This window comes from Eublepharis macularius, chromosome 5 (genome assembly GCF_028583425.1).
Source record: "Eublepharis macularius isolate TG4126 chromosome 5, MPM_Emac_v1.0, whole genome shotgun sequence".
Lineage (NCBI taxonomy): Eukaryota > Metazoa > Chordata > Lepidosauria > Squamata > Eublepharidae > Eublepharis > Eublepharis macularius.
The window spans coordinates 161,902,421-161,911,318 of record NC_072794.1 but is presented as its reverse complement, the minus strand read 5'-3'; the positions used below and the strand labels follow the sequence as shown (position 1 = coordinate 161,911,318).

At 43.9% G+C, this 8,898-nt stretch overlaps 1 protein-coding gene across 1 annotated transcript in view; it reads left to right on the top strand.

Moving 5' to 3' along the window:
* The first annotated feature begins 8,741 nt into the window (after positions 1–8,741).
* Positions 8,742–8,898, top strand: part of GATA5 (GATA binding protein 5) — a 61,803-nt gene continuing 61,646 nt past the window's right edge. Inside the window, exon 1 of the mRNA XM_054980669.1 lies at positions 8,742–8,860. The gene's annotated coding sequence lies outside the window, so the exon portion shown is untranslated. The remainder of the gene's footprint in view (positions 8,861–8,898) is intronic.

The window sequence follows — 8,898 nt, the reverse complement described above, 5'->3', positions numbered from 1 at the left end:
TAATGGGCTGAAGTTTCCCTTCTGGCATTTCTCAGCCCCTTTACGCAGCTCTAGTGTATAGTGAAGCCTTTGCCCTGCTGCCGACCATCTTTTTAAACTACCCTTCCCTGCTATCATTGCATCTCCAGAGACATGTTCTTCATGTGTGAGATGTCTTGCGTAGTATAGAACAACAGCTCATATGAGGGTTGTCAGAATTTTTTTTCCCAAGAGATAAAGTGAACACCACTTAGTCAAATGTTCAAATATGTCCGCCTAAAGTAACTATGGTCAAGGGCCTTCTGTGACATAAAGCTGCAATAAAGTTCAGTCAAGAGCTCCAAATCCACACAGATAGCATTCAAGACTTATGCACACGTGCATTACTTCCATGTTAACTCCCTGTGGAAGGAAGCTTTTTAAACATTGTTTTGGACTGCTTTTTTCCCATTTCAGACGGTTGCTTGCCTGGGCAAGCAACTTGCAACAAAGTGTGTGGACTAGTAACTTTCGAAGGTTTGATCCACATTAGTCTGTCCTAGCAAAAATGAACCAGGAGCCCAGAAGCACCTGGAAGGCGAGCAAAATTGATTTCAGCACCAACCGATCCCCTTCAGGCATCTGCAGAAGCGAGCTTGGACTCATGACAGCTTATGCCGAAATCAGTTTTGTCTCTCTTTAAGGAAGGGGCTATAGTTCAGTGTCAGAGCATCTGCATTGCATGCACAGGGTCACGGGGTCAATCCCCAGCATTTACAGTTTAAAGGATGAAGTAAGAGGTGATGCGAAAGACGCCTACTTTAAACCCCAGAGAGGTGCTGCCAGTCAAAGGAGGCAATGCTGACTTTGGGAGACCAACTCGGTATAAAGCAACTTCATGTGTTCATGGTACCACTGGACTCCCGGTTTTATTTGGGGGATTAACCACTGCTGTTCTTGATTTCAGAGGTATTAAATAATTTAAGAGCATCCACCAGGATAGAAAAAAGATCATGGATGTTTTGTCATTATTATTAATTTTTTTAAAGCTGTTTAATGATTTTTAACAGAAGAGAGCATTCAATGTGATCTGGACACCATGAGCATCAACCCTCCCGCATTGGCAACTTTGACAGCACCGGTCACCCGTTCGGAAGTGACGAGGACAAGAACCTCACCTTCTCTTCTATTGAGAAAGGAGACACCAGTGTGATGTCATGGTGAGAGACTCAGATCTGGGAGACCCAGGTTCGAATCCCCACTCTGCCACAGAAACTTGCTGTTGTGGCCCTGGGCCAGTCATTCACACTCAGCCTAACCTACCCCACAGGGTTGTTGTGAGGATAAAAATGGCAGAAAAGGGGACTATGTATGCTGTTTTGTGTCCCCAAATTGGGGAGAAAGGTGGGCTATAAATGAAGTAAATAAATGAATAAATAAAAGGAAGGCTGGCTTCAGTTATTGGCTTCCCCAAACAGGTGGTTGTCACTTTCCAGCACCAGGCAGCTGTTTGACTTTTCCTGTGCCATTCACAATCTACTACTGATAGCTATAAATAATAGTAGTAACAACAACAACAACAACGATGACAACGATGGTGATGATGATGTAAGGATCCAATTTTATGTAGATATCTCCTGATCCAACAAGGGAAGAGTGGATAGAAATTTGCTCCCTTTGTGCTTAGTCTTGGCTACCAAAACAAGAGCGCTTTCATCCAACAGGCTTGCTTGCACACACACTTTGGCCACGTCCACATGATACATTTCAAGTGACCATTTAAATCATCTGAAGTAATAATCTGAAACTGTAGTATGTGCAGCAGTTTTAAGTTTGCTGTGAAAAGATGTGAACACAGTAGACAAGACCTGGTAAACTGGCCTGCATGCAGCAGCAACGATTGAAAGATGCTGTGAGCCTTTTATTCAAAAAGGGGGGAGACCGACGTGCTCGATTTAGCCACTGATTTCATTCGAAGAGGCGTAAGCCTTTGTTTAACTTGAGCTAGATTGTGTGGGACATATTTTTCCAAAGTGTCTGATGAAAGGAAGGCATATCTGTCTCTGTAGTAGTGCGTGCAAATTGTCCACAGAAAATGAGTTCTGAGTTATGATTATGACCTCCTGAAAGAGCTGGTTTCTACAATGCTGTAATGTCCATACTGAACATTCACTCCAGTAAAATTCTGGACTTCATAAAGCTTATGATTAGATTGATTTATTAAATACCGATAAATGCATTTTAGGTGTCAGTTAAAAAAACTGTGGATATGGAATTGACTGGTGGTGGAGAGTGCCCTCAAGTCATAGCTGACTTATGGCAACCCCTGCTGACGATTTCATGGGAAGAGACCACTGCCGGCCTTAACAACCCTGGTCTTCACTGGAGGTCTCCCTTCCAATTACTAACCAAGGCTGACCCTGCTTAGCTTCTGAGATTTGACAAGATGAGGCTTACCTGGACTATCCAGGTCAGAGTATTGAGTTTCTTCGTCGGGCAGACTAACTTGGCTACTGACATGGTATATATATCGCCAGCATTCACTCAGTCACAGGATGAAGTATTTGAATTAAACGTGGCACTCCCATCAAGGTAATGCAATTTCTCCCTGCCCTTTACTTCCTCGATCATTATTACAACCCATGACTCCTTATTCAGCTCTTTCCAATGACCTGCCCTTACAATAAACTTGGAAGTCCTTGAATTGAAGGTGGCTGGCACCTGGATCCTAAACACTTTGACACAAATGTAAGGCTTAATGGTTTAGTCGGCATTTACAGTGCAATCCTGTTTTCAATGGGCTTAGACTGGAGTAACTCTGCTTAGTATTGCAGTGTTCGTTGCTTAAGTAAGTTAAGGCTCAGCTTTCAGAATTTTTGGAACTTTCAGGAATACTTTTAGACCAACTGGTTCTTCTAAAAAAAGAAAAGAAACCCCTTAAGGTTAAATCGATAGGGGTTAATTCTTTGGAAACTGTGACACCTCGCTGGTCAAATCATATTTTGCATCCAGCATTATATTTTTTACAAATCATATTTTACAGCCGCCCTACCAACTCTGGAATCGTCCAACAAAAATCAAGCTCCCCCCCCCCCAGTCCTGTGGAAATGAGAGACATTTAAGACCGTGTTTGAACTCCTTAATTTCCTGCTAATCCCAGAATGCCAGTCCCTCTCTCTTGGATTTTAAGAGATTTTGCTTAATGGATGACTGGCATGCTTTTGGATACATTGTTTTCCCTTCTCTCCTCCCTGTAATTAAACAATGTCCTATGATTTCTCAACACACACACTTTACACAAGAAAGCACGTTTTTATCGAGACTGGAATAAATTGGGCCCCCAGACAGAGAAGGCGAAGTCGCACTTTTCAATGCAATCCTAAAAAGAGTTGCTCGAATCTAAGCCAACGGAAATCTCTGGTCTTAGACTGGAGTGACTCTTTTTAGGATTGCGGTTGGGCCATTGAAATCAACGCGATTTCAGTTGCCGTGCTTACTAACCCACAGGCGTGTCGGCGGGCCGGCTCCTGGGCGTGTTTACTCGTGAGTAGGTCACACTGAGTTCCTCGGGGCTTACCCCAAGGAATGCGTGCCTGGGATCGCAGCCTTCGGCTCGATCCATTGGCTCTGAATGGAAGTCCTGACCTTGTTAGGCGCATTCGACCCGGTTCGAAGCCGGCGCAGGAAACTGGATTTCCCTCTTGTTCCGAGCGGGCCATTCCAGGCGCTTCCAAGATAAATATTTCCCTGCTGGGAGATCTATTTGTTTAACCCTTTCCGGGGAGAGATTTCCCCGGCTGGCCAGGCGCCTTCCGACCAACCCTCTCATCGCCCCTACCAAGCCAGAAGGCAGTTTCCCCTCGCCCTGCATCATCCATCTTCCTCTCTCTGCCTTCTCTCTTTCTCCCTCTTCGATCATTTTTTAAAAAATCTCCACCTTCCAACAGCAAAAAAAAAAACTCTCTCTTTTTCCAACAATCTGCTTGTTTTCCGTTGCTGAATGGCCGGCGGACATTGCCTCCTGGGCTTGGCCACTGTAAATGCAAGAGGGACCTGAATTCAGGATATGCGAAGCTAAAAAGCCTAGAAAAACTGCCTTGGACGGGTAGAGGAAAAAAGGTAACATTGTTGACGGGGGGTGGTTGGCTTGCTGGATTAATCCTTCAACTGATTTAAACCGGAGTTGTCTCTGCATAGGTTTAGCTGGGAGGTCAATTTCACAGGGACGCCGCCTGGAAATGAATCGACCGGAGGTCCAAGCTCGAAAAGCTCCCATCTCCGTGCAAGCTATGGCCGGGTTGTCACTCAAGTGGTTGCGGGAGAAGGCGCTTCCCTGCCCGGCTTAAACCCAAGCCTTTGCCTCGATCTGCTCCGTTGAGCCTTGCGGAGCAACGAGGCAAAAGAGAGCGCTAAAACTTCCTCCAAAACGCACGCTGGGCTCTTCCCTCCGCAGCAAAAGCTTGGCTGGCAAACCGAAGTAAATGGCTTCACACCGGCTTGATACCCCAGATCCCAACTCCGGGCAGCCGGGAGCCATCGGATCGAGCTCTTTTGGGAATCCTCACCGGGCTATTCATTTTATTTGTTGCATTTGATTTATGTTATTTATAGTCCGCCTTTCTCGACGAAATTCAAGGCGGATTATACAGTGTAAATCAGTACGGCATCAATTTCAAAGGCATTTCGATCATCACTATCACAGAGCATTGTTTTATCGTTTTAATTTTTATTTATTGTATGTGTGTTTATTTTTATGTATATTTATTTATATTTATATAAACCATATATATGTGGTTTTATGATATTGAGACCCACCTTGAGCCCGCTTCTGGGATGGATGGGATATAAATCCAACAAATAAATAAATAAATACATGCAAATCTGCAAAGATTTTAAATCAGCAGAAATCCCCAAAGTTGTTCTTCTCTAGCCTTTGAGACAGGAAACAGGGGGGGGGGTTGAGTCCAACCCACAAGCAGCCCCTTGTGAGGTGTCAGAAGTGTTTTTTTAAAACGAATAATTAAAATATTCATAGTGGTAGTGACAGTAGTGATAGAGCCTGGGGCTGTCTGTGACTTAATAAACCTCCTCTTTGTCTGGAGCTGGTTAGCCGTGTTTACAAATGCGAAGTTTTAATTTTTTTTAAAGGGAAAAATGTAATCCTTAGATCTCTTTAACAAATAGGCAGCTGGATAGATGGGCATAGTGACAGACAGACCGATAACTAATTCCATATCTCAGTCGCCCGGTCCTTATAATAATGAATGGGCCTCACTAAAATCAGAGACTTGGCATTGAACGGTCCAGTACAGAACCGTGGCCTTGGTTTGGACCGGATGAGGCACTCAGATCATTACAGTTAATGCTGAAGAAGTGCTAAAAGGAACCTGCTCGATATTTGACTGGCTTTCTGTATAACTGTTTCGGGACACCTATAAATTAGTTTCAGGTCTGTAGTGGAAGAACAAGATTTGATTCAAGTAGCACCTGGGGAGGACAAACTCGCTTTCCAGGGTATAGGCTTTCCACAGTCAAAGGGAGCTTGAAAATCTAGTCGATCTTTAAGGTGCTATTGGACCCGAACCTCGTCATTATAAATAACAATATCTGAAGAAGTGAGCTGTGACTCAGGAAAGCTCATACCCTACCACAAATTTTGTTAGTCTTATAGGTGCTGCTGGACTCTTGCTCTTTTCTACAAATAATAATTTGTTTAATTGGGACGATCTCTTGTCTCTCATTCCCTTGACTCGTCAACGGACGTTCACACACGTTGTAAATTGATATTGCTGCTTATATATTCCCCCGAGTCTTTTTTTTTAAATCCGCATGAAGGCATGAAAGCGTTGCTTATATAAAAAAAGATAATTTAGGTTTCCCAAGACAGGTTGCGCGACGTTCCCAAAACAAAGCAACAGGCGCGCACACTTATTTTAAGCCATAGCGGTATCTGCTTTAGAAAAACGAAACCGAAGTCCAGCGGCACCTTAAATACTAACAGTGAAATCCTAAACAGAGTTACTCCAGTCTGAAATCAATGGACATAGACTGGAGTAACTCTGTTTAGGATTTCACTGTAAGGACATTTGTTCCAGCGTGAGTTTAAGCCTTATATAAATTGATGTGTTGAGATATCTTTACATCCTATGAGGCTTAGGTAAACTCAGTCAGAAAATTATTCTGCGTCTATAAACTTGTACTAAACAATGGATTATCTATTTCTATGTGCAGTTACCACCGCCGCCTCTCAAAATATCTGACGTGTGGATAAAAGCAGTCTCTAACTCACAGAATATCAATATACTGGACGTCTCCACATTAATTGTATATACAATTAAGGACCAGGTCAGGCGAGGGAATAAGTAATGCATTGGGGGGGGGGCAGCCTTCTTCGCGTTTTTAAAATCGAAAACGGTGCGTGACAATCTGAAAAATCAGGAAACAAGAAAATGTCAAGGGCTCTTTGAGGCTCCAGGTGATTTTTCACCTCTAGGGGTGAATCGCAGTTTTGTTTTGTTTGTTTCTTTTAAGCTGCCTTCCTTGTATCAATTTTCACATTTTGGCGAGGAGATCTGGAAGGTTCAGAAACAGGAGAGCGGGGCAGAATCGGGTCCCAAATTAAGTACTTCGCAGGCCATAAATTGTACGTCCCGTGATTTGCCAGTAAACCTCATTAAAACTCAGTGCGGCTCCACCGCCGAGACAAAACGTGCGGGCTGCTCTTCAGTCGAAGGAGCCGAGCACATCGTTAACTCTGCTGCATTTGAAAGGAACTGGGCTTCTCTCCATGGTGTCCTCATAGGTTTGAAGGCCCGGTGTCAATCCTTCCCCGGTTGCCACAAACTGACTGCTGAGCCTTAACTCAAAGAAATGCCTTGGGAAGAGACAGGGACTGTAGACTAGGCTACTGGGTACTGTCTGCTGATCTAGAAACGCTCCTACTGGGTAGTTCCATGTTGCTGAAGATGTCATGTTAATTACTTATGCTTTAATTCGGAAAGGTTTCCTCTACGTGTTTTCAAATTTGCGGCTACCATACCCTATTGGATCTGTTTTCATTGAATGTTCCATCTGCTCTGTGAACGTCCTAACTATTGATTATATCGTATTCACTTGCGGTATGTAATTCGCCTTGGATCTCGGTGAGAAAGGCGAACAATAACAACAACAATAATAACAATCATAATTAGGACAACAACACTACTACTACTACTACTACTACTACTACTACTACTACTACTACTAATAATAATAATAATAATAATAATAATAATAATAATAATAATAATACATCTTCCAATGATTTGGAGAGGACCAGCGAGAATTCTCGCTTTAATTTGCAAAACTGGCTGCATCAAGAATGGAAGACTAGCAGCCAGCCACTGCCTGCCAAAAGCTTCCTCCGAGAAACAGCGAGATTTTGAATATACGCCACAATTTCATTGTAGCAGACGCTTGTAGGCGCCCAGTTCTATTAGGCGAGTCTTGAGGGACTTAACGGGCCTTCTGTCGACTGGGGGATTGTTCAGCTGCAGGCATACCGTATTTCCTGGAAAGGAAGACGACCCTGAATGTAGGAGGACCACCCTAAAATGTTATTATAAGCACACGCACAAAATAATTACTGGGCACAGCTGTAACTTGTATGACCAGCCTTTCTTCTTCTTCTTCTTCTTCTTCTTCTTCTTCTTCTTCTTTACAAACTGTTATTTTATTTATTTAGATCTTTAATTTTCCCTGCCCCGGTGACATAAATAAGTCTTTTTTTTTTTACTTTGCTCCAAATATAAAACCATAAAATTTGCGGGCTATATTTGTTGTTTCCAAATATATAGTCAACAATATTCTTCTGTTCTTTAACGTGTATACATCCTTGGAGGTTGAAGTGTGTGAAAGATGAGCATCGCTATTAACTGCCTATGATACATTCTGTCCACTTCTCGGGGGAAATAAACCTAGGCTTGCATTTGAGTAAATCCAATACACATGCAGGGACGATTGTGAATCTCAGATACTTATTGGAGGAAAAAACTTGACACCCGTCCCCTGAAATCGTTTCTTTGGACGGGAGCAAGATTTGGGTCCAGTGGGACCTGAGACCAACAAGATTTTCAGGGCACAAGCTTTCCAGACTCAGAGCTCCCTTCTTCAGATACAAGCTCTGACTCTCGAAAGCTTATACCCTGATAACCTTGTTGGTCTCTAAGGTGCCACTGGACTCAAATTCTGCTGTTCTCCTGCAGACCAACGCGGCTACCTACCTGAAACTACCTTTGGAATTGCAAGGCAATTCAATGAGATTAAAGGTTGAGGGGGTATCCAAGTCCCGTAGGCTCCTGCTCTCAGGTGCATTGTACAGGGGAGGTTGACCAGGCGCTTAAAATGGCACGTGTGAATTGGGTGACACGGTGTGCCTCCCCTCCCCTTTGCTGTGATTAATCGACAGCATTGGAGACAGGGAGTCATTCTCGAGGCAATCCCTCCGTCCTATTTGGGCGTTTAAAGAATCGCTGGACGCTCAGTTTAGCAATAATCCGGAGCGCTGGCATGCAATGGCTCAGCAATCCTTACAAGCAGCCCTGGAAGGTAGGCCAGCCCGATTCCTTTCCCTATTGCTGAACCCATTCCGTGACTCTTGACGGAGGAGAGAACTGAACGCGTTCACAGCGGGCAATCCTAGCCAAAGTCCAGCGTTCTTCAGTCTCCTGGAGAGACTTAACACTCCCCTGGGAAATCAATAGGACTTAAAAGCGCCCATTCAGCTCTGGGTGGATTTTACCGTAATTGATTTAGCAGAAGTGAACATAACGATACAGCTAGTGTCGGATCCGCGGCTGGGATCTCCTGCCCCAAGGAAGAGAGAAACCGGCTCCTGTCGCCGAGGGAAAGTGGCTTGCCAAAAGTGAGTGAAAGTGAGATTGGGGGGGGGGGATTATTCAA